Below are 27611 nucleotides of genomic sequence, written 5' to 3'. Positions count from 1 at the left end.
TACAGGGACTTCAGGTTCAAAATTTACTAAGAAAGAAAAATATCATTACATTTCTTATCAGCAGGGGATATTTTTGGAAAATGAGAATTTATTAAATGCATGTAATTTACTTTTGGTGGGGAAGAACAGTTTCTGATGGTTTTTTCTGCCTTTGAGAAATCTGAACTGTAGGTCTGAAGATTTATTTAATCATTTTAGGTTTTAGGTTAAGTTTAGGTTAGATATTAGAAAGAATTTCTTTACGGAAAGAGTGATCCGTCATTGGAATGGGCTACCCACTGAAGTGGTGGATTCTCCGTCCCTGGAGATATTTAAAAAAAGACTGGATGTGGCACTCAGTGCCATGGTCTAGCAACCACAACGGTGGTTCAAGGGTTGGACTCGATGATCTCTGAGGTCCCTTCCAACCCAGCCAATTCTATGATTCTATGATCTGAGACTTCTCCATTCTCTTTTGCTACTTGTTATACTCTGAGGGGGTTTTATGGTATCATGCAAGGACCAAAGAGAGAGTGATATTTAGAACCCTAAGGGATCCAGAAAAGAGAGGTTTCAATATTCCCTCCCATTTTCTACGAAACCCTACAAATGCTGGGAGAGTTGAAAATTCCATCCCTTCTTCCTTCCTTTGCTTGTCCAGCACACATAAAGAGATGCTTGTGCTCTTTGTCTTCAGCTCACCACGTGCTCTGCAGAATCTGATTCCATCGGGTATTGGATAGAGCTCTGTACACTTTTCCTCAGTTGGTACTTCTACAAGGGATATCAGACACATTAGAAACCACTGAAATCGTGTGTTTTATAAATTTGTATATTTTTTGTTATTATTCCAACAGTTACTGCCCCTTATTTATTTGTTATTCTGGTCTAGTTTTAGCTTACAACCTTGAAGTCTCTCTTCCTTTTTTCCTTTTTATCTTCCCCTGGGGGGGCATGGAAGAGTAGCAGAGAACAACAATAATCCATGATGGACAGTTTGTGCTTCATTTTGCCTTTTTTTTCCAAATCTAGAACATTTCCTAAGTGGAGGAAGGGAGGAAAGTGGCTCTGAGAAGGAGGGCTAAAAGTGGACTAGTGTTGATGGGTGGGCATTTCTCCACAAGTGCTGCACTGTTCTTGAAAGTAAAAGTGAAATGAAAGAGGTGAGGGGACTAAGAAGAATTGGAAACAAAAGCATTAGATAAAAAATGTGGGAAAATGGATATTTTTCATTTTTTAAATATGCAGACTCAATATTTTTGCCAGCTAATTAAGGGTGATTCTGTTTTGTTTTCCTCAGCTGCAGTGCACTTTGCTATTTAATTGATGTGTAATATATGTTCTCTGCCCTTTTAATCAAAGTAGTTGCATTAAAACATTTGAATACTGCCAAGTTTAACAGGAAATGTTCAATTAATTTGCAGTCACGATGCCTTTGTTACAGTCATATAGAATGAATACCTCACTGAGAGATATCCAAAACTGACATCAGAAGAATAAGACTGTGAAGTGTTCAGTCATTTATAGTTTAAAACATTTGGACCACAAATATGAAGGGAGAACTATAATCTTTAACACTTTGAATTCCAATTAGATTAGGAAATTTCATCTGTTTAGTTTAGTAAATAAGGTGTATTTTCTTTATTTAGCTTTTTAAAATTAATGGTGATATCCTAAACATATTTCCCCATACACAGGAAACTTTTTAAACTCCTTGATTAGCTGAGTAGGTGTCTAAAATTATGAAATGGTAGCTGTTAAGTGTATATTAAATGTATAAAGATTAGTGTGTAGGAGTGAAATAGATTAAAATATGAAATTTGCAGTGCTCTGGTGTGGAAAACTATCATCTCATTTGTCTGTATTAGAAAATGCTATTTACCATCACAATAATTTTCGAAGAACTCCTTGAAGTTTCTTTTTAAAATATAGATCAGAACGTATTGAATTGAAGTGTTTGGAATCAAGTTCTAAAATTCTTCCAGTAGACATAGTCTTCTGGACAAATTCATCTCTGCTTCATGGTAATTGGAAATATGTGATAGGAAAGGAGATAAGACATTAATGAGCCTTCCCTTAGTTCAGGAAGCTAGTTAGAGCACGTATGGTATCCAGGTGAATACTTCCTATATACTTCCTCAATACTTCCTTCATATATCCTGTTTTGCCAGTGTCACGGTTTAACACTGACCCGGCAATTAAACCGAATAACAGACGCTCTCTTTAATCTCTCTCTCCCCTCGATGAAGAAAGGAGAGAGAATAAGGGAGAGAGACTTATGAGTTGGAAACTAAACTACACAACTTTAATGAAACAGTAATGGTAAATAGGGAAAAATTACTAAATATATATACAAATATACAGGAAAATGGAAACCACATTCCTCCCCCCTCTCCCCCAATAACTCTCACGTCACCACCGAGGCTGTAGGGCAGCCCTGGGAAAGTCCAGGCTGGACTCCTGGAGTCGGCAGCAGTCGGGAACCGGAGGCAGGAACACACAGATAGGGGCTGGCACGGATCAGGACCACAGGCAGACGAACGGACAGGATCCTTCTAGGATGCCGGGTGAAGGAGGGGAAGCAGGAAATCAGGAAAAGATCTGGCTCGGCCCACGTGATGCCTCAAATTTATACTGAGTGTGACGTATATGGGATGGAATACTCTGTTTGGTCAATTCTGGCATCTATCTTGTCTGTTCCTCCCCAAAGGAGGGCTCAGGTGGGGCCTCTGTGTCCTCCTGGACGGTAAAATATTTTCCTCAGAGCTGAGGAAAGCAGTGTCCTTGGCCCTGCATACCAGTCTCTAGCAGTAACTACAAACATCAAGTGTTATCAGTCCTAGAAGCACATACACTGTCTGAGAAACTTGCTGTTAATTTCAGCAAATGCAACTACTTACAAGGGACTTAGCTAAAAGCAAAAGTACAGAAACAGAAAACCACCTTTATCCTGGCCCAAACCAGGACAGCCAGGGAATCTTGGACTTCAGGCAATGAAAGGAAACTTGACCTTCCTCAGGTGCCATCTGAAACCTACATTTTGTGGTGCGTGTTGGTATCCTTCAGCACCAATTTTTTCTTCAAGATTCCCTGTCCATTATACACCTTCATATATATATATAATGTGCTGAGAAATTGAAATGTTAAAGTTATTCTGTAAGTAACTGTCCTACAAAGTCCTGAAAAGTCACCATTTTGCTCAAAGCCCCATCCAACCTGGCCTTGAAAACTTCCAGGGAGGGGCAGCCACGGTTTCCCTGGGCAACCTGTGCCAGTGTCTCACCACTTTCACTAAAGAATATCTCCTTAACATCTAATCTAAATCTACTCTCTTCCAATTAGAACCCATTGACCCTTATCCAATGGCTACACACCCTTGTAAAAAGGCCTCCCACCAGCTTTTCTGTAGTCCTCCTTCAGTTACTGTAAGGACTCAAGAAAGTTTCTTTGAAGCCTTCTGTTCTCCAAGCTGAACAATCACAGGCTCTCCAGCCCTCTGATCATCTTTGTGGTCCTTCTTGGACTTGCTCCACCATCTCCATGTCTTTTCTGTGTTGGGGGATCCAGAATTGGACACAGTATTCCAGGTGGGGCTTAGAAGAGCAGAGTAGAGGGGGCCAATCATGTCCCTTTACTTGCTACTGGCCATGCTTATCTTGATGCAGCCCAGGATATGACTGGCTTTCTGGGATGCAAGTACACGTTACTCATTGTTGAGCTTCTCATCACCCCTAAATCCTTCTCCTCAGGGTTGTTCTCAATCCAGTTTCTACCCAGCCTGTATGTATATTTGGGATTGCCTTGACACAGGTGCAAGACCTGGCACTTGGCCTTGTTGGGTTTCTTGAGGCTGGCATGGGCCTGCATCTTAAACCTATCAAGGTGCCTCTGGATGAAATCTCTTTCTTCCAGTGTGTTGACCGCACCACACAGCTTGACAGTAAATTTGCTGAGGGCAATTTAAATTGCAGCGTCCGTGTCACTGACAGAGATGTTAAACAGTACCAGTCCCAGTCCTGACTCACTGGCCGTGTGTCACTCATCTCCTTTTGGACACTAAACTGTTGACCATAAGTCTTTGAGAATGAGATCCAGTCAGTTCCTTATCCACCAAGTGTTTCACCTGTTGAATCCATATCTTTTCAATTTAAAGATCAGGATGTAATGCCTGACAGTGTCAAATGTTTTGCATAGGTCCAAGTAGACATCAGTTACTCTTGTCTTGTCCACCAACACTGGAGCCCCATCCTAGAAGGCCACCCAGTTTGTCAGATATGACTTGCCCTTGGTGAAGCCACATTGGTTACCACCAACCACCTCCACATTCTCAAATGTGCCTTAGCAGAACTTCTTGGAGGATCTGCTCCATGATCTTGCTGAGCACAGAGGTCTGACAGAGTGACCTGTAGTTCCCTGGGTCTTCCTTTTTTTTAACTTTTTGAAATTGAGGATTATATTTGGAACTATTTGATGTCTTCTGTTTTTCCCTGCTCCCCTTATTTTTTTATTTTCCAGCAACCAGTTACCTGCTCTTGGTAAATTGCATTTTGCCCAGATTAATATGTTAATATTTGTCCCTGAAGCATATGTTGTATGCAACAGATGTGAAGTGATGACTTAATATTATTAATACAGTTATTTTTTTATTAATTAGTAATTTAAAAATTCTTTAGCAAGCAGTTTAAGTGGTCTCCTCTTAACATATCTGAATTATTACATTCTAAAACTCAGTTCAACATCCTACTAAAGCATCCATGTGCATTGCCACTCAACTACTAAATGGGTTGACTCAGAAATATGACTGATGAAGGAAAGAGTAAAATGTCTTATCCCTTGACTATTTAGAAAGGAGTGATATGTGGAGAAGGCTGAAGAAAGAATGAATGTATCCATCAATTTTTCATTTAAGATTCTCTTTTAATCATCTGTAACACCTCTAAATATGGCTATTTCTTCTGTTTTAAATTTTTATGGCAACATAAAATGCCTAAATGTCAAGTCATTCTCCATTAATTCACTGTAACCAGGTCTGCTTAAGCAACCATATCTAATAGCTGCACAGCTAGCAAATGGAAATTACCTGTTTATGTCTTGTTCTGCATAAGCATCCATCTGAACACCATAAACTAGCAGCTCACTGGGAAACAAAATGCACATGGATTTTGCTCTATCCCTGGAAGGTTTTTGAGTGAGTAATAGCACTGAGACAGAAGCATGAAGTGCTTTCAGAACTTTAGTACATGATGTTTGTTGTATCTGAATATATGTGTGCATATGTATTTATAACAGGGAATTAGGGACTGCTTTGGTGGAAGTACTTAAAATTGACAAATCATACAAGCTAAAAAAGTTGAAGCAACACTTGATTGTATTGCCAGTCATTAAAAGTGCACAGGGAAGTGGTTAGTTTTTAATACCTATCAATTATTACATGCTCAAACAGCTATAATTTAACTAGATTGTCTTTGATTAGTGGTGAAGATACAGCACCAGGGGGTCGATGCTGGTTATCACTGATGATTGATGGCCTTAGTGGTCTTAGTTATGGAGGTTGAGATCACCAGGCCTGTGAGCTGGAAACAAAGCATACATTGTCTTTCTTCCTTCTCTTTCCTTATCCAGCTTGTTGTTTTGGGTTTGTTTTGGTTTTGTTGGGTTTTGGTTTTTTGTTTTGGTTTTTTTTTGGGTGAGTACATATTTTTTTTTTTTATACTGCTTTCATCCTCAGAAGAAAAGGGGAAATCCACCTGTTTCAGGCCTGGTTCACTTCTTTTTCTGCTTTTGCCAGAAATCCTGCTTGCTTCTTCTAAATCATTAGGGTTTTTATTACACATTTTTTTTCTGTGCTCTGCTTGTGCAGTTATACCACAGCTCCTGTTAATATGAGCAAGCTGTAGTTATAAATTACTCAAACAACATCCTCTTTAAAGGTGAACTGACCCCCTGCTTTAGTTACATGCATTATGGAGCTCCTTATTCAGGCTTAAGGGCAGCAGGGGATTCCAGGGGAGTCCAGACTGATGTGCCTACCTTGTTCCAGCATTCACAGGTCATGACTGCTTTAAATGTTTAAGCAAAGGAAGCTTTCACTCAGCAATTAAATAAATAAACTCAAAACCTTTTGCAAATTTAGAATCCAAGAGCTGCTCAAGAATTACTCCTGTGTAATTTCCCACAAAACAAAATTTTTCTGCCTTCACACCCACCCCTAGTTCTACACTTCTTATTCTCAATTTGCTTTTATATTTCCATATCCCCTGTATATTGATGCCTTCTTTGGCATTTGAAAAAAGCAGTAAATAGATGATTTTTTTCTTCACACACCATTCCTATATATGTATATAAAGTTTCCTCCCAAAAAAGACATGGTTGTTTTGGAATTCAGTGGGATGAACTTTTTAGGACATAAATTTAGAAAATGTTTTATCTGTACAAGTTAGTCTGTTACTACTGGTGCTACTGGTAGCTGTGTTTCATCTGTCTGTTTTTGGCTTTCTTCTTTTACTTTTCTTCTGGTCTACTCCTACTGACCACTATCTCTGGTTAGTATTGAAGAAAGATTATAGAACATAGATATGAATACAGTACAATAAAATATTTTTACAGAAGTGACATTTAAGTATACATTTAAGTAATGATCTTATTTTAAGTGTTCTTGATTTTAACTAGCATCGCACTGATTTAATCCTATGGTAGACTTCTTTACTCAGGAAAATATTTTGTTTTTTATATTTCATGATTCTATTGTGGATATATTAACCCCATGTTTCGTATATAACTTTAACTTGATGAAAGCCTTGCATTTCTCACAGTGTTTTATAATGTTGTCTGAGTGCTGAATGTCATCAGTGGTGAGGCAGACTTTTGTGAGTGAAATGCCTGTTAAATGCATGTGAAATATTTCTGTTTTTTGCTACACACCACATGGACTTTTTAAACCTATAGCACCTCAGTGGAAAGTTATAGTTATAAAAAAATTTGTGTTTTCCACTGCAGGCAGAACATAATTCTTAAGATTTTGTATGCCTTTAAATCTAAGATTAAGCTTAACAGAAAAAAATGTTAGAACTGTTCATAAGAGAACCTTAGATATGTGCTTTTGAGTGGAAAACATCACTACTCCTTTCATTCTTTTTATTTTGCTTGTTTTGAGAAACATTCTTTATAGTTTATAAATGTTGCATTTTTAGCGTATTTGGGCAAAGCCTTATAAGGCTCTTCAGTTTATTTGTGTGTTTCTTCTCTAAACTTTTTATATTTAAAGACTGAAAACTCAGAATGTCAAATCCGTTTGAAGGGTAATTGAAATAATTTACACACTGAGAAGCTTGCACTTTCCTAAAGATTTCAATGAAAGTTTTAATCTATCCAGAAATAGTTTCTTGGAAATGGCTCCCAATATCATACTACTATTAATGCTTACTCTAGCTTATTCCAGCCTTAATAACTCGGTCATTATTGCTCGTGGCCTTTACACCATTTACTGCCTAAAATGAGTGTTCATAATTCTTTGAGCTTTAAAGAACTCCAGGGAATTCTAACGTCTTTGCAATTTGGAAGAAAACAATGAATCACTGAAATGACAGACTCAGGTTATAGGCTTTTACCATTTTGTGAAAAAAATTGTTTAGATATACATTTATGTAATGTTTCATACTTTGGAAACTTATGGATAACGTCTACAGATACAATTCATATAATTAGTATATATGTGATTCCTTCAAAAATTAAAGCATTCCTATATCATCGTTTATCACTGGGCCTGCTATTAAAGTGACACATGCTCCCTGTTAACCTCCCTCCCTTACCAGAAGTGGACAGGAGAAAGAATAAGAAAGAGGGACTTATGGACTGGAAATTAACTACACAGATTTAATCAAACAATAATGATCAAAAATAAAATAATGAAATATATATAAAATCTGTATAGATATATATAAAATCCGTATTGCTCCACCCCCCCCCCCCCAGTAATGCTCACATCATTACTGTAGGGCAGCCCTGGGAAAGTCAGACTAGACCCCTGGACTCAACAGCAGACAGAAACTGGATTCAGGAACACGTGGATTTAGGAATGCACGGATTGGGATAAAACACAGAAGAGTGGATGGAGTCCTCCCAGCATGGACAAAAAGAGTCTGACCCTCATGTTCTGTCAGATTTCCAATGAATATAATGCATATGGTTTGGAATACTTCATTTGGTTAATTTCTGATCACCTGTCCAGTCTGCCTCTCCCCATAGGAGGGTCACTGGTGTGAATCTTTTTCCTCCCTTTAATTTCTGGTGCATAACAAGTTTAGCAAAAGCAGTTAGTGACCTTGGATTTTGTAGGTATAAGCAAGAACCTTTCTGCATACCTCTCATACAATTATCTCTGCAATAACTTTAAATATCAAGTGTTTCCACTCCTAGAAAAAGATCCTAACTGAAATATCTACTGTTATTTTCAGAGAGTGCAGTTACTTAGACTTCACTGAAAATTAAAATTACTAAAATGAAATGTATTTCTCTCCTCCATCCTCCCATCCCTCCCTCGTTCCCCTTCTTCCATTTAAGTTGACACAGATAAATAATTTTTCATATAAATGAGGAATGCTGTGAGCACATAAAATACATTGCTTTAATTTAGCACAAGATGAAGGTTCTCAGACAAATCCCTTTCATGTATCCAGTTTCAGTTTTTCAAGGGAAGTCTATAGCTTCTGATTTTTGCTACAGGGTGTTAATATTGCATGTGTATTACTGTAAGATAAGATATTGCTCATATTTGGCTTGGCATAAAACAGGTTTACTAGTTTTAAGTGATAAAACCTAGTAAACTGATGTCTATGTAAAGTCATCTTGTGTGCGTTTGCAGTGGTTACACAGCATTGCACCTTGTGATTTGCTCTTGGCATTTTGCCACAGTAGGCTATTTAGTAATACTCTCTCCTTAACATTTGCAGCTGTCATGTTACCTTACTGTAGGTGGAACCTTCTAGAAATTAATTCTAAAAGGCAAGTTGATTGACCTCCTCAGACCAAGAGTTATTGAACTCTTATAGAAAAATTTCTCCTTCCAAGAGCTTTGGTCAGGTTTTGCACCCTCTTCCGGGAGTTCTAACTATCATTACCCAACTCTTCTGCTACTTGTAAATCTACTTCTAGCTTAAGTAAAATCAGCTGGTAACTATTGCTTCCAGTTTCCTGTGTTTTATTTTTAATTCTGAAAGTAATTTGAAATTACTAGTGGCTCAGCCATGTTGCTGAACCACGGCAGAATAGAGTAGTAGCTGAGATAGTACAAAGTAGTAAAAACTAAAGAGGAAAACCAGGAAGGCTCATAAATTATTTTTTTTTTTTTTTTCACCCAGGCTACAGTTTTTAGAGTTGCATTTTTGGTTATCTACATTTTTTCATATATGTGAAAATGTGATCATACGTTTTTATGATCAGTGTTCAAATAGCAACCTTTTTTGTCTCTTCTTTTAACAATGGCAACATCGAGGAGGTAGAGGGGAAAGCACTGAGGAAATAAAATATTCAAAGTTTTATACCTCTTTCCAGGAATAACATTAAATTAGTACCTTTTCAGCCTATGAACCTGGCATTTTCATGAGTACTAAGAACTGCTACTGCACATGAAGTGCTAGTTATATGACAAATGTATTAAGGCTTGATTATGAGAAGACTATATTGTGGGAAGTGGTAAAGATGTGAGTGATAAAAAAGGAATGTGCTAATGAAGTCACCTCATTTACCAGAGGGATGGTGGAAAACTGCTGAAAACCAGTGGAAAAACACCCAAGACCTTGGTCGGAGTTTCTTGGGGAAGGGCCAAGCTTACAGTATAAATGGACCCTCAGATCAATAAACATTGTCTCAGCAAGTAAAACTTCTGAGTCTATGAATAATACGCCACACTATATTAATCCAAATTAAAAAAATTTGGGTTGTAAGTGTTGGATTTTTGATAGTATGTGATTTCTCTCCCATGAGAGGGACCCTACGTGGGTCAGGCAAAGAATGTGAGGAGTCCTCTCCCTGAGGAGGAAGGAACAGCAAAAATGCAAACATCATACCTTGAGAAGAAGATATTTCCATTTCAGTGGAGCTAAATGCTGGAATGATTTACCAAACTAACTGGGATAATTCCTAACATATCCTTTACTTCTTCTTAAAGACGGTGATTTAAAGTGATCTGAGTAGTCTGCAGCACAACAGACCCATCACTGGAAAAATGAAAAAAAAAACAACCCAGTATGAGAGCTGTGATTGGTCTGCTTCTAGTGTGTAGCTCCTACATATGACATTAGGCTTAGTTTTATTTACCTAATTATTTGTTCATTTTTTTCTTCACTCATTTATTAGTATTCAGTCTTAGTACACACCTTATTGTCTACCTTGCACTTTATTGCAAAATGTCTGTCTCTTTCTTTCCCCATCCCCAGAAGATTTTAACTGTCAGACGAAAACCAGAAGGAAAAAAGAAACACATTAAAAATACGTGATCAATAAGCAGAACAACTCATCTAACTTGACAAATTCAATGTCTGCATTTTATGAAGTTTAGACTTCAAAGAAAATGTTGTGCCTTTGGGGAAACTAACTAAAAGCCTAGACTTTACCATTTTTTTCTAACTATTAACTAACTTTTCCCTGAGTTGATATTTTGGGACCAGTGAATATTATTTAAAATACACATTATAATATTAGAATGTCCTTAGGCTAATGTTATTTAGCTTCAAGATTCGCCATTCCCCTGTGCCATCTACACCTAGAGTATTCAGCTTTTTCTTCATTAGCTTCCAATTCTTTCAAGTTTCACTTTGCGGGACAATGAAGATACCTTCATGTGATAATCATTGTTATGTCACATCATTTTTGTCATTAATTGTCATCATCATTAAATAATTGTTTACAGTACCCATAGGTTTAACTATATCAGATTAGCATGCATCTCTGTTGGTCTATTTAGCATCATAGAATAAAGTGAGATTCAAGAGGCATTCCTTATAGTTACTATCCCCTGGAAATGGAAATCTGAAATGATTTCTGAATAAGATTATTATCCTCCAGGTTTTTCAGTGTACCTTTTACCTGACTAGTGTCAGGTAATTGTAAGCCAACTACATTTTTCTAAGTAGTTTTTCTAGCAATTTTGTAAGAAAACATTATTCAGAGAAACATCATTGATTCATCACAGATTTCTCCCTTCAGTTATGACAGTGACATTATATAATATCCCTATATGAAATGTGTTTAAGGTTTAACATTGAGAATTGTGTGGTGATGGGTTATAAAGAGTTTTTGTGATAAACAAGTAAAATAATGTCAGAGAGGAATGAAAGTTTTTTTAAAAAGATGGAAAAAAACTACAAACATTTTAAGTTTAGAATTACAACAGAGCTTGCTGTTTGAGGTGAACCATACTTCACAGAGGGTACATGTTGTGTTAAACATTGTTTTTCAAGGAGATTTTAATTACAAGTGAATTGCTAAATTGATTATGTGTTTATGAAAATTATATAGATCTTTTAAATTATAATGTAAGTGCATTTCCTGAATAGAAACATGAAATTCATAGAAAATTTGTGTGTGTTTGCTATTGGATGTTGAATGCATGCTGAAATTAGCTGTTGGTCTTACTAAATACAGAGTAACAGGAAGAAAACGTTATTGTTCAAGTTTAACTACAATTTTTAACTTGCAAAATTTTCTTGAGAATTTTCTCATATAAAATATAATATTGCCTGAAGGATTTTTCTAGCAATATATTTTTCATTTCCCAGTTGAAAAAATTTTTCTGCTTCTTCAAGATTTGTATTTACAAATGATTTGTTGATTTTGCTGGACACTAACATGTAACAGTCATGTCTTTTTTTTTTTTTTTTTTCCTTTTTTTCTTGTTTGTACAGATGACAAAGCTTCTAAAGTATAGTGAAATTTCTGTCACCAAGGATAATTAAACAAAATCTGTTGTAATGTATTTAAGTATACCTGATCATTACTTTGGGTCAGGAGAGGGCGAGTACTCTCTTTTAGAAAATGTTACGTATAAACCATACAGAGGAAGCCAGTGAAGATATTTCTGACTGACTGAAGGCCAGTTTCTGCAACACAGTACTGAAATGTTTTAAAAGTTCAGATTTTTAAGTCGAGTAGCCAAGTAGTTAGAATTGCTAGTAGTAGAATTGCATAGTCCTTCAGAATATGTTGCTTATATAAATGATTTGAACAGCTCAATAATCTGTAGACAAGATGTTATTTATGGTAATTATTTTGGAAACTTGCTCACTTATTTCAGCAATTTTAAGACTTGTGTCCCCAGTGTAAAGTGTTAGCACCTTTTAAAAGGGATAAGTGGGAGGAAAAAAATTGTTAATATATGTTGCAGTCTAAGAACACTCAATTTCTGAGTTTATGTAACTCCTCATATTTTTTTCCCTTGGTTTTTGGTTTGGTTTCGGGGGGACTTTCTTTTGTTGTTGTTTTTTTTTTGTTTGTTTCTTTGTTTTTTTATTCATCAACAGTGCAGCTATAGTTTGCATACCAGGATCTTTCCAAGACCTAAACATAATCCAAAAACAAATAAAAAGTGGAAATTTACAATGTTGACTCTTGTACTGAAGCATAATTCTAAGTCTATGCAGTTCAGTGTTCAACATACATTAGAAGTTATGTCACTGCTGAAATCTCTTTGTGAAAATTTGGTAGAAATATGCCTGAATAAACATTTGATAAAGGGATCAGTAAGAATAACACGTAATCAGTGTAAAGTACTTGGAAGAGTCCTTGGCTAAAGATGATAAGCCTCCAACCCCATCACTGATTCTTTAGAAATGGATGTTGGGATGTTGTCCACTCCTCTGAGCTTACCCTCTTTTTTTTTTTTTTTTTTTTTTTTTTTTAAGGAGAAGAATATCTGACTTCCTTAAAAGCAATTAGTTCTTTTTCTGGGATGGTAAGGGCCAACAACAGCTTTCAGTCTTTGAACCTAGAGTTTGGGAGCCATAGCCAGATGTTTAGAATTTTAATGATGAACTTGATGTAGGCCTACACAATGGACATCTGAATTTTTAGGTACTAAGGCAAGAATGGAGCTCCAGTGTTAGTGGTTGAAGAAGGATGAACATGGAGATGCAAAGTACTTTTGTGTGTTCAAAATTTAGAATACTACATGGGTTGATATCTGACTAGCACATTTTCTGGGCCACTTGATGTGTGCAAAGTGAAATTTAAAAAAAAAAAAAATAAAAATAGAAGAATAGAAATGTTTGGTTTGGGTTTTTTTTTTCAGTTTTCCTGAGGAAATGTTAACAAGGAGTGAATGAGGTAGACTTAGTTCTCAGCTTTTTAGCAACTGTGTACATCTTGTTCCTTCTAGACATGAGTTTTTGTAAGGTTTTGTAGCTCATTCCAAAATATGTGACTAGGTTTCCCCCTTCCACTTATTTCCTCTCAAGAATATGCTAAACATATATGTCATATATGCAAATTCTTCAGATGGACACATGCTCATGTTATTAAATCCACATTTCTGAGTTAGGAATTGTTGAAGTAACTCTCACTACATTAATGAGAGGATGCAAACCATGCCTAAAAAATGATGACACTTAACAAATCTTGTGCAGGCATTCTATGGCTCACTCACATGCTGCCTGAAGAATTACTTCCTTTTTTTTCCCCTTCAGTTTGCATCATACTGGGTTTATACAGTGGGTTATGCTGTTAGATGATAGAGAAATAATCAATTACGATCTGCCATGTATTTTCTGTTTATGGTTATAAGTCACTCTGCCCTATCTTTTCAGGCTGAAGCACAGCCAACTTAGCCATTCCTGATGAGAAAATAGTCCAGACCTTTCATAGTCCTTGTTTTTCTAAGCCCTTCTGATCTTCCAGTTCTATTTTTCAGATGGAAGCAAGCTTCACAAAGTTGTCTAGGGGCAAGTTAAGCAGGGTTTTATAACAAGGCATAATTATATTCTGTTTTTTCCTTTTGCTTTTTGAAATATTTCCTAGTATTTGATTTGGGTTTTGTATTGATCCTGAACAGTAGGTTCACATTTCTCATAGACCTCTATATCATAATAAATAATAAAACCACATTTCCAAAATGGTCCCAGATTTGCCTTTTTCTGCATGAAGCAGAGACTTCTTTTTTTTCCCACATGGATGTTTCTTCATACATGATGGTTTTTTGCTTGATGTTTGATTGTCAAAGCATTCAGTTCATGAGTTTCTCCCCTTGAGTTGTTCACGCTTGTTCTCATTTTCTATTCTGAAAAAAATAATTTCAGTAGAAAACTATGTCACTCCATTCCTCACCCTGTTTTCCAAATGTTAAACAGAACAAACTGAAGTGAAAATTCCCCCGTGGCTCTTCCACACTCTTGAACTTTGCTTCCCTACATTCTAATCAATTATTTATCTGTGCAGTGACATCTCTTTTATCAAAGGGTTGCTTATTTCCCTTTAAAAGCTTTGGTGAATAACTTGTGAAGGCTTTTAGAAACCCAGGTAGACTGTGTGAAATAGATGTTCCTGATTCTAGCAGCTGTTAGCCCATTCAAAGAACTCTAGAAGGGTGACTTGCTTTTATGGAAGTCGTTCTGGGTCTCCATCATGGCCATTTTTGCATTACCTCTTAAAAATATTAAAACAGATGTTGCATGTCACTCAAGATGAAGTCTTGAGTGAAGTGCTTCATCTGTTCTCTTTAATATAAATTCTCTCTAAGAAAAGGTATTCCTTTTGTCTAATAATTTTGTTTTCTAGCTGTGTTTCTTATGATATTGGCTCAGTCTAGGTTGGAAAATCATGGGCTTTTATTTATTATTGCCGTCAGATAGATCTCTGCAGAAGGAATTGCTGTCCTTATCAGGTGGGTGCTACAGAACAATTTGAATTGTACTGCTCCTACTTGAGCTCAGAATTTCAATTTATGTGGATTTTGGTCTGCTTGTTCAGGACAGGATTAAACAATCCTGTTTAATGTATTTCTAATCTCTATTTAGACATATAATGTAACTCACTATTACTTAAATATGTCTTTAAGCAGTGTGTTGATTCAGACCACGAGGGTGAGAGCTTAGCAGGTAAAGAAGAAAAAAAATACTGGCCATGATGATTATTGCTGTGCTGCTATCCAAAATATTATATAATAATTCATTCATCATCCCTTTAGTCTCAGGAAATGAGGGACCTGACAGGATGTACACACGGGTACTGACAGATGTGGTCGCTAAAGTGCTGTCGATTATATTCCAAAAGTGATGTCAGTCTGGTGAAGTCCACACTGACAGGAAAAGGGGAAACATAGCCCTCATTTTCAAAAAGGGAAAGAATGATGAACCAGGGAATTACAGGCCAGTCAGTCTCACCTTCGTGCCCAGTAAGATCAGGGAGCAGATCCTCCTGGAGGCACTGCTGAGGCAGCAGAATAATGAAGAGGTGATTTGGCATAATCAACACAGATTCACCAAGGGCAAATCATGCCTGTCAGACCTGATGGCCTTCTATGAAAAGGTCACAACATCAATAGAAAGGGGAAGAAAAACTGAGCAAAGCCTTTGACGCTGTTCTACACAACATCCAGGTCTCCAAGCTGGTAAAATATGGGTTTGAGGGATGGACAGCTTGGTGGAAACAGAACTGGCTTGATGTGTCAAGATCTCTGTGTTAGCTTTGTCTCAATCTGGAAAACACCGCAGTGATTGTTAGAGATTAGCATCAAAGGAAGAGGGATTTTTAATTTTTTTTTTCAGTGCTGTAGCTTAGATCATCACAGCACAGAACAAATTTTTTATATACTGTAGTTTTTGAGATGAAGTAAGTATTTTTTTTTTTATGCTAACACTCCAATTGTCTTACATATCACACTTTCTATCTAAATGACTCGGTGATTTGTGTCTGTGTTCAGGAAGCCATTACTGTACCTTACCACTTGCATAAAAGATGAGTTTTGCTTTTGGTTAATACTACAACAAATTTTAATTCTTTCTGTATAATTTCTGACTTTAGAATATCTTGTAACAAAGGCTGTGGTAACAGGCCTTATCTATACTGCTGTATAATCCCAATTAGAAATAAATCAGAGAAATGAAGATGGGTGCTAAGGAACCTGCAGGGTGGTAATGTAAAAAGAAAATACAGAAGAAAACTGGAAATGGCTTTGCCCAAATGTTTTATATTTCCTTGCTATAGGAGCATTGACATTCTGGAGGACCTTTCCAGTAGAAAAAAAATACTGAGAAGACTGGATAGATTTGAAATTTGAGCTTGGACAGAGGTCATGTAGTTTCTCAAAGTTTTTTTATATGTAAGCTTTCCTGGAGCAGATTTTAAAGATCTGGCATTCTAAAACCTCATTTTATAAACCAAATATCTACCTAATTACAGTAATTTTACTAGATTTTTTTTTATTAGAGCAGTATTAGTATGGGGAGTGAACAATCCCCCAGAGTGGTAAATGCTATTTAAACATTTGGCATATGGAGGCATTGGGGCATTGAGACCATGCAGTGAAGTTACTTTTTAGTCTCAGTTCTGCAGCTTATTTTATCTAAATTCTGTTAATAATGCTTTTCTCAGTGACCCCTGAGTGGCATCACTGTAACTTTGATAACCATGACTGGCAGTTCTAACAAAAGGGCTGAGAGATGCATGCTTAATGAGGCTGAACTTTTTCCATCTCTGAAGGTAGTCCTCCTCAGGTCAGGACTGAGACACATTGATGAGCTAGTCTAAGGGAGCTTGCATTATCACTCCTAATATAATATTAATTCTCTGGATTTATTAGTACAGAAGTTATTCTCCCAGGCTGTCAGTCTGACAAGTCTCATTAGTACGAAAGATTATTTACTATGTATGAGAAAAAAATAATGCCTTTATTTTCATTTACATTCTTTGTAGTCTAATACAGAGTAAGATAGATAATAAGAACAAAAATGTCCTTCCAAATGGTTTTGCATTTTATTTTTTTTTTCCAAATGACGGTTTTACACTTCTGAAAGGCATATGAATCCCATGTTTTTAGCTGTTAGATCAGGTGGCAGTTTTGGCACTCAGAAGACTGAAAGTCATTGGAAGGACTTCCCATTATAATCTTTGTATGCTGCTATGAAACAATTTTTCATTCAGTGTCTAGATCTATTATTACTGCCTGTTCTACTTGATGAAGAGATTTAAAACACAGTCTTATCACTCTTTATCACCAGATTCTTAGAATGGTTATTACATCTAGCATGAGACTTCTAAAATCTTATCCTATCAAACCTGTAGCTACATTGTGGCAGAATTTTATATAAAAAAAAAATTATCTCTCTTTTTAGTTACTAGAGACCAAACACTGACCTAGGATGATCCTATTTTTCTGTACTAGCACCTCTTCAGTCCTGCCCTATAATTCATACATGTTCTACATTCTAGCTTTTTAGGATGTCAGTGACACATTTCCTCACCACAACACTTATAATCTCAGAATTTGATTCATGTGTTTTGTGAAGCATCAGAGAATCCTCACATGCATTACTCAACTTATAGTGTCCTCAGCACAAGCTTATTTCATGCAAATTTCTTGAAACTGTTAAATATACATTTCCCTAGTTGAGGAGAACATTTTCACCAGATATTCTGTGACAGCAGTTAAAGACATTAATTTCATTTCAGTTCTTTCTTTAACACCCACGGCTTCAATTTCTTAAATATTTATAGAAGATAGAATGGAATTAGAGGCAAAAACTACATCTGATTTCATAATTTATCCAAATTGATATTATCCACCTAAAATTGCTTAAGAAGTGGTGAGGATCTACACACATTAAAAGACTAAGAAGTCTGAGGAATCCTTAGGGTGTGCAGCCACAGTTAGAAAAGTAGGAATAAAATTATTTCACTGATCTCTGAGGTTTCTGCAGTGGTATGAAATGGGTTGACAGAGGCTGGATGAAATAATCCTAGCAAACTACTGCTCTCAGTATTGAGCACACTTGAGTAGGCAAAACATTTCAGTGAATGCACCTAGTGATATGGCAGTATGTTTACCTTTGAAATTCAGAGCAGGTATCCCCAAGGTAAACACTCATGGGCACAGGTACCTAGCTAAGTGACTTCATCTTCTCTGATATCTTGGAGCTGTGACCAGAATCTGATGGTTTAAAACAAGAAGAGAGGAATGGGACACATAACCTATGTAGCCAATTTGAATTATAGGGAGAAATGTGGGATTTCAGTGTACCAAACAAATTTGAAAACAGACAGTACAGTTGAAAATAAGATCTGAGACTTCAAAGAAATATTGGAGATTATTAGAAAGTTAGATATTGATAAAATTAGGGCCAAACTGAAGAAGAATAAAGCATTATGGAAATCTGATGAGAATATAGAGATCTCAGTGTCAGCCTTCAGACACATTAGTTTTCATTCTGTCTTGTGTCTGGATTTCCCATTGTGCCACCTGAATATAATTTATTACGAACTCTACAGTAGACTGGAATTACCTATTATTTCTCAACCCAGGGAGAAAGTTGAGTAAAACCAGCTAGGAAAAACATAAGAAAACTAGGACTTGCCCTTTGCCCTAGTTCATGTTCATGTACAATGATTTCCTTTAATCATATCATTATATCATCTACTGTAAATCATTGAGTCAGTGAAGTAGAGGTGGAGTCCTGAAAAAGAAAATATGGCAGATTATGTTATGAAGCTCTGCAGATATCTGAATGTCTCCATGATAATTATCTCATAATTTAAGCCCTGTCCCTACTTCCTTCTGTTCCTTCATTCTGTTGTCAGTTCATCTCAACTCTTGGCACCACCCTCCCCTCCCCTAGCCCTTCATTTTTCTAATTTCTCTAGAGAACATCTAGATACTTCCATGTTTTCCACTGTTTCCTGACTCTTCTTGCACCAACTCATCTCTGTTGGCATAGAAAAAATTAAGCTTTCTCCTTTTTGAGACCACACTGGGTATTTTTTGTGCATGCAATATGACATTTTCCCTAGAAGCTAAGTGGCATCTCCCCATATGTGACAGGAGATGTTCACATATTAAAAAACTCATCCACCTTACTGGCAAGCTTTTCATGTCATAGCACTTGCAAGTGAGCTTACTACTGTCTTTTAAAGCCATTTTTGTCTTAGATTTATTTCTGTTGCTAGGAAGTGACTGTAGCAACAAAGATATTTATGTACTTGTGCTTTGAAAGTGAACCCAAATTGCTAAAAGTCTTTGTTGCTTGCCTCCTCTGTGCAATGTCATTCAAGTCCCTTCATAATAATGAGGGTTAAAGGATCTCGTTATAATAACTGTATGGCCATGAATCTCAGCTTTGATAAACCTTGTAGCTGAGCTTTATATGTCTCAGAAGAATTCTACTCCTTTATGCTTGTACCTAACATCTGCGTCACATGAGAAGTCTTCCCATAATTCCTCTTACTATTGTTATAATTATCAATATTAAAATGTGATTATTTTAATGATTAGATAATGATTCATTTTCATTATCTTGCCATTTGATATAAAGTTTATGTCAGTATGAATTTAATGTTTTTTAATCAAATAAGGGCTTCTCTCTCATCTGGTGATTCTGTTAAAGTGGTATATTTGCCTTTGGATGCAGAAATGCAATTTAGAAACATTAAATAATTCACTCCTCTGAAATTTTATCTAAGAGTCATAATTTAAAACCCCATTAGAATGGGCTGCATCAATAAATAAATAGCATATCAGCCACATTTGCTATTATACCTAAGTATTAATATTTTATTTTAAATATTCAGATATATCTGCTTTTTCAATTTCATGCATGACAGATCTTTATGCTTCTCCAAAATTCACTTTGCATTTTAGTTTACTAAATTTCCTAAAACAAAAGTACTTTTCCTATACTTTGTCATTGCAGGCCCTTCCTTAACTGCTAGAGCTATCTACCCGTCATTTTTAAATAGCCTATGCTTTTATTAAAATAAAATACAAAATAAATCAAACAAGTGTGGAACCCCAGGGAAAGGACCAAAAGCAACCCTGAAAGGTCACTTGGGCTAGTTTTCACAAGTTTTCACAGATGACAATGAAAAATGAAGAAGAACAAAGACTGAGAGAGAAAAGTCTAGGTCAAAGTAAGGAAAGACATTTCCCCAACATTTTAGACAGACTAGTAGACAAGCTGTAACCTACTTTTTGAAGAGGGTTGGAAGCACAAAACAGGAGTTAAAGACTGCCTTTTCTCCAGCTGCTCCAGGTAGGAGTTGTACCCTGAACTTCTACTGAAGCAAAACTGGCGTTTTCACTAGGCTGTTCTCATACACAGATCTGCAGACGCACACACTGTGTACATCAGATTCAGAGGTTGCAAGAGAGGTACACATGTTCTGAACAGGACCACAGGCTGGACACCCAGAGTCTCAGATTCAAGGGTATTCTGTGGTGTGTGTGTTCCATTGGTCAACAGGCTTGGAGGGGGAATGACAGAGTCAGGGGTACAGCAGTCCTTGACCCAGCCATCATTCATTTTCTATCCTCTTTACCTACTAAGGCAATATCAATTGTGGAAAAAAAAAAAAAAAAAAAAAAAAAAAAAAAAAAAAAAATTAAAAAGCCAATGGGAACTGGCTAGGCTGAGGTGGTATGTTGTCTCTTCTTTTGCACTGGAAGATGATCTGATCTGGGTTGGTATAGTGTGGCAGGTCTCCTGCATAAGAAGCAAATACAAGTATAAGGAGTATGTCACTACTTTTCCTTTACATCTATTTTCAGAAATTTAAGTATCACAGGAAGAGGAGAAAATGAAGTTCGAAGTTGTTCATAGTTCAAAACTTGTCTTCTGCTCTGTTCTTCACCTGGGGATATCCAGCTCTAGGGTATTATTTTGCATGTATTTGCAGTATGAAGCTGTACAACTCGGATGAGCAGAAACCTCTAGTGAAAAGACAGTGAGAGTTTGTTAAGTAAAAAGTAGATAACAAGTAAAATTTAGTTAAAAGTTTTAACTTCTCTGCCTTTTCAAAATGAAATATTATTCTGAGTGCTGGGCTTTTTTTTTTTTTTTTTTTAAGTGCATAAAAGTTTAACACTCCTTTAAAAACATGAATAACCTTTTGGCATCTATGACAGAGAAGCTTGCATTACTGCTGCAAAGCTTAAGAAACTAAATGTGATTAAAATTCTTACTTTCCCAAATGTATTGGTAAATTTTCATAATCTAGTTTTAGATTGCTGGCATTTGAATATTTTTGTAGACAAATAACCAACACTTTTACAGTTTTTTAATAGTCCATTTGGAGTAAAGCAATACTCTGCACACTGTTAACAAGGAAGAATAAACTGGGCTGTCAGAGCTTTTTTTAGTTTTTCTCCCTGGCAACACTTCTCACTGTTAGGCAACCTACATTCAAAATTATTTTATGGATTTCCTGAGTCATGATAAACTATCTCCTCATGCTATTGCTGTTCTCTCTCCACTCAGAAAAATTACATTAGATCAGAGAGAATCTGAAAGGCAAGCTACTCTTTAGCATTACTAACACTTGGGATGTTGTATTATGTGGTATGAATAAGAGCATGACAACAAAAAGGAGTTAAAAACATATGTAAGGAGGGAAGATCTGTTGAAAGAAGATTTGTTTCAGTGAAATCTTGTGGGGTTACTAGTGGTTTCCTTCTGTGGAGCCACTAAACAGGATAAGAACTCTGGAGAAAAAAACAATTATAAATTTAACATGGTTTTAAAGTACCGAAATGTAGAGAGCTTTCAGGGTCTTTATGAGCCTTATCTACATTGGTTATACATACATACACATTGAAACTTAAGAACCAGTCATCTCTGTTGGCCTAGAGCAATTGTTTTTTTCAAGATGCATGTTGATCTCCTTCTCCAGAGTGTGGGAAGGATGTAAGGAAATTGACTTATGTCCTGTCTTTTATTTTTTAGATGGTGATAACGTTTCTTTTCTTTGCAATTTTACTCTCAACTTAAACACTGGTAATCAGGCATTGCTGTCCAGATTTTCAGAAAGTAGATTTGTAAAGGATATGCAAGTTACTGCAATATACCTGACATTATGAATTCGACCATGCTGTTCTCCTACACTGAGGTTTGTGTTTCGTGTCGATTTTGCCATAGCTGTGCTGACCTTGCTGTGCTAGAAAATATTTTCAGACAGATGTGGAATATACCAATAAATAATGATCTTACAATGTAGTTGCCATCTTTCTGACTGGCATTCATTAAACAAAAAAATTGCCTCACTGGTAAGCACTCTGTTCATATAAGCATGTTTTCCAGGATAAACAAGGATGAAATTTTCACATCTGCTATTGCTGAGTTTCATATGATGAAAATTTCATATTGCAGAGGGCACATAGCACAAAAAGTCTTCAAGTAAATAGGTCTCATTCTGCCTGATAGATTGGGGCAGTGAACCAAATAATGCCACTTCTGAACTCATGCAAGAAACAGAAACATACCACTCATGGCCACAGGTGTTTGCTTCTGTGACTCTGATCCAGTACTTCTGTAGCTGATAAGCTTATGTGTGATGTGTCTCAAGTTGCCTTTTTCTCTTGGTTAAACAGCATTCAGTTGTAACACCAATACTTCTGGTAGAGGGTTGTTTCTTTTGTTTGATTTTAGTTGTTTTCTTTTTCTTTATTATTGACAATAACATATGTTATACCACTGATTTTTGTAAAGATCTTCAAGAAAATTTTGTTACAATAGATAGCATCATATGGATGAACAAACCAGAACAAAACAAATATAAAAAAGGACAAATGAAAGTTTAAAGGCATGAAAATGGGAACAGGTTTTTAATCTAAAAGTATATTTACCAAATAAATGTCCTGTGGATGTCAGATGTAAATGAAATCCTAGTCTAACCTATTAAAATGATTGTTTCAGATCAAGACATTTCCCATTATGACATTATTTACATCCTATTAAGGAAATGATCACAGAAATAGATTAAAAGCAGCCATGACTGAAAATGTAAATAGAATACAAACCTTTTTCTTTTTATAGACTGCTCTTGCTAAATTATTTTCCATGTTTCTTTATAGAAACAGACAAATGATAATTACTCTTACTTTATCGATTAGTGAGGTTAAGCAATGAATTAGAAATATTGTTAAACATTAGAGAAATTTAACTAAATATATTTAACACAAAACCATTTCATTTCATGGTCTCTGTAGCATGTATGGGTTGATGTGGAAATGTACATGATTTCATAAATACCTGTATCCCCTCTCTCTCCCTGCCTGAATGTGTTCAACAAAAAGAAATGCAAGATTATTTTTTAAGATTTCTGTCATTTCATATTATAATTGCTTGAAGAAAAATGTGTCTATATTTACTATGGAGATGTATCCCCTATAAGAAGAGATTTATCAACATTCTTTATAGTATGAGCCTTCTATATGACCTGTGAAGCTAACTCACCAAAATGCAAGCTACTCTGATCAGAAGAAAATTTGAAAAAAACCCAAACATTGTCAAATTCCTAAACCTGTGCAGAATACAGTATCCATGTACTGTAGGTATTAGGCAGCCTGACCCTACAAGTCTGATCATACCAAATCGTCGAAAAAAGCTTCTTATACTCAAATATGCAATGACCTGAATGCTCTTGAGAGCTCCATCTGGCTGTGTGATGGCTCATGGGCAGGCAGCAGAGCTTGTCTTAATAGAGTTAGGTACCCTGAAAAGAAAGCCTGAATGGGGTACCAAACCAGACGGGTGCTAATCAATAGTTACACCTTTTTTTTTTTTTTTTTTTTTTTTTTTTTGTAGGTTTGGGTTTTCCAGAGTCATCACTTTAATCCATGTTTGCTGTCATTTCTTGTGTACAGATAGTCACAGCTTTCAGCAGTATGGTAACAATGAATACAAAGCTGATGGCTTACTGGCTTACTGTAGCAAGAAAACATCAAAAAAGTCTGAAAATACATATGAATAGAAAAATGTAACTCTCTAGTATATGCATTGGTAGAGGGCAAGCCATAAACCAAAGCTCAAGGAAGGAAGTTATTCTTAACAAGGCATTTTGTAAGTATGTGCATAGCCATTTAATTTGCAGTATATCTTTATATATGCATATTTATATATAAATTATTTTAGATATATCTTCATATATATGTCTGACTTTATATCTTTTTTTACATCAGCATATAAAAGAAGTGTCTTAATTAAACTCCCTTTTGTGACCACATTTTAATTTTAGTGTTACTGTTCCTAGTTTTCAGATAAAAAAATAAATGTTTAATGTACTGCAGATGCAGCCTTGTAACTCTTATGTTACTATAGTTAAAATCCCGTTACCAGATCTGACATAATCTAGTTTGTACAAATGCTCACTGAACAAAATATTGTACTCTAGAGTGCTGTCAATCAAAGTACACATAACCTCGGTAAAAATAAAAAGAGCAGTTTAATTTACCAGTTGCAGGGAAATTGTCTCCAAGTTTTGCTTTTTCAGTGGTTTGTGTAAAAATAAAAACAGAAGTATAGCTACTCTGTTAATCATAGAATCATGGAATTTTCAGGGTTAGTAGGGACCTTTAAGACCGTTAATTTCAAACCCTCCTGCCATGTCCAGGGACACCTCCCACTAGGTCAGGTTGCTCAGAGCCTCATTCAGCCTGGTCTTAAAAACTTCCAGTCATGGGGCTTCCACCACCTTTCTGGGCAATTTGTTCCAGTGTCTCACCACCCTCATGGTGAAGAACATCTTCCCAAGATCCCATCTAAATCTGCCCTCTTGTAGTTTCAATCCAACCCCCCTAGTCCTATCACTACTTGACATCCCACAAAGTCCCTCAACAGCTTTCTTGTAGGCCCCCTTAAGATACTGGAAGACTTCAATAAGGTCTCTTTGGAGCCTTCTTCTCTCCAGACTGAATAACCCCAACCCTCTCAGTCTGCCTTCATAGGAGAGGTGCTACAGTCCTCTGGTCATCCTTGTGGTGCTTTGCTGGACACATCCATGTAAAAGGGGCTCCAGAACTGGATGCAGTACTCCAGGTGGGATCTCATGGGAACAGAGTAGAGGGGGAGAATCACCTCCCTGGACCTGCTGGTCACATTTCTCTGGATGCAACCAAGGATGTAGTTGCCTTTCTGTGTTGCAAGTGTACACTGACAGGTCATGTTGAACTTCTCATCCACCAGCTCTCCCAAGTCCCTTTCCTCAGGGCTGCTCTCAAACCGTATTTGTATTGTTGCATCTACAGTTTGAGCAATTTTTTGAAGGTGGAAAACATTGGATAAGTTGTCATACTCTGTCATGGGATCCCGCTTGTAACTGAAAAGTATAATTTTTTTTTCTTTCAGAAATGCCAAAAGAAAAGCAAGAAGGAGGCACTTAACAAACTTATAAACTTCGATCACTCTTAATAAAGCCCTCTGTCTGCTCCTCCTTTTCTTGTTTACAACTACTGCTTCATTTTCCACTGTCTATTTATCACACACAGTTTTTATCCCATATAGAAATCACTATTTTGATGTCTGCATTTGAGGAAACCCACACTTCAGTACTTCCCTGTCATTCTGTTTTTACAGACCAATGTTTATACCATGTCTTATTGCTTTGAGTTCATTAGCTGAAAAGTAGTAAAAATCCTTCATTATTTTAAAAAGGAGAGTGAAACAAACATATATAAACAAAATATTAAGTATATCTGCAATATATATAATTCTATATAAGCAACAGAATTCTTGCATATCCTACCATGTAATTATAGAAAATAATTTAGTATAATTTAAAGAATATAAACATATAGGTAATAATATACAAAATAATTCTATATAGCTTAATATACTTCATATTTTTATATCTGCTATTTTACATTTAGCACATATAATATAGAAATATGTTATAAGCCCTATATTCCCAAGTTGTTGTTCGTAAGACTTGCATATTCATAAATATTTGATTTTCTTTGCAGATGTTTTGTATTAAAGAGACAGAAAAGAATCAAAATCTATAAATAATGGACTCATAATAAAAATGTTTCTAAGTGCAGTTTAGTCCAAAAATAACATGCTTGGATGCAGAAGATCATCTGAGCCACCAGTGCTCTTACTGATGTCTTTATAAGGACTGCAGCATTGCTGATTTCCTTGAAATGTTTCTGAATAATGGAATTCAGTACCTTTCATCCTCTCCTATGTGCTGAGCACTGGCATGGGTTTTTCTGCTGTGGTGGGTTACCCTTGACTTGGAGTCAAATGCTCACTCAGCCAATTGCTCTCTCCTCCTCCTCAGAGGGACAAAGATAAAAATTGCGTGAAAAGTCTTATGGACAGAGATAAAAATAGGGGGACAACTTAGCAATTACCATCTCGGGCAAAACAGACTTGACTTTGGGAAATTTAATTGAATTTATTGCCAATTAAAATGGAGTAGGATAGTGGAAAACAAAGACAAAAACTAAAACACCTTCTCCTCAGCCTCAATTTTTTTCCCTGCATTAATCTTCATGGCTTTATTCTCAATTTCTTTAATTCTTCCACCGTGAGAGGATCAGAGGCATGAGGGAATCCCAGAACGGTTGAGGTTGAAAGGAACTTTTGGACATAAACCAGCTAAAAACAGCACAAACCTGAGGAAGAAGGCAGCTTATTACTAAATCCATGTTTGGTGCCTATGAGTCATGAGAAGAGAGTACTACATAGCAAATATAGTCCTTTTTATTTTACTTTATTAATTATTCATTTTATTTAATTTCATTTTTCTGGAGAGGTTTTTTTTTCAGGGAGGCTATTTTGGAGTTTTGGGGGGCATTTTGTTTTGTTGTTTTTTTTTCTCTTGAGGGAGGTGCTGTTTTTCTGAGGTCTTTAAGAGTTATGTTCTATTTGGTATTATCTTTATTTTTCTATAATTTTAGCATCATGATTACTTCAGTGACAACCTAGTGTTTAAGATTATTTCAAAAGATTTGTTTTGTTCTCTGCTATATGCAGCCATCTGGAATGAGATGACAAAATTTTCACAGTAGCTGGCTAAGACTATGTCTCATGAGCTGAATTATTATTATTAGAAGCACAGCTGCCAATGCAGCAGAAAAAAGTAGAAACTGAGGGCAGAAAGGAAGAGAGACAGGGAAATAACATGTAATTGAATGAACAAATAGTACAGTTGGGACTGAATGTAAAGTACTCATGTTTTACAGATATATTGGAGAAAAGACAGTAACAAAACTAAGCTAAAAAATTCTTGTTCATAACATTAAATCATTCTCCCTGAGGAGCTGGAGGGTCTTGAGGGTGATGGTGGACCAGAAGCTTAACATAAGCTGTCAATGTGTGTTTGCATCCCAGAAAGCCAAATGTGTCCTGGGTTGCATCAAAGGAGCACAGACGCTGATGAAGTGAGGTAACCCCCTCTTACTCTGCTCTTGTGAGACCCCACCTGGAGTGCTGTGTCCAATTCTGGTGTCCCCAGCACTAGAAGGACACAGAGCTCCTGGAATGTGTCCAGACAAGAAGTACTAAAATGTTCAGAGGGCTGGAGCACCTTCCCTATGAAAACAAGCTGAGGAAGTTGGGGTTGTTCATGCTCAGAGGGGGCTCTGAGATGACTTTATAGCATCTTTCCAATATCTGAAGGGGGCCTATCAGAAAGCTGGCTTTTTGCACTAATGTGTA

The sequence above is a fragment of the Calypte anna genome, chromosome 2 (assembly GCF_003957555.1).
Source record: "Calypte anna isolate BGI_N300 chromosome 2, bCalAnn1_v1.p, whole genome shotgun sequence".
In the NCBI taxonomy this organism is placed as follows: domain Eukaryota; kingdom Metazoa; phylum Chordata; class Aves; order Apodiformes; family Trochilidae; genus Calypte; species Calypte anna.
This window is presented reverse-complemented; position numbering follows the sequence as displayed.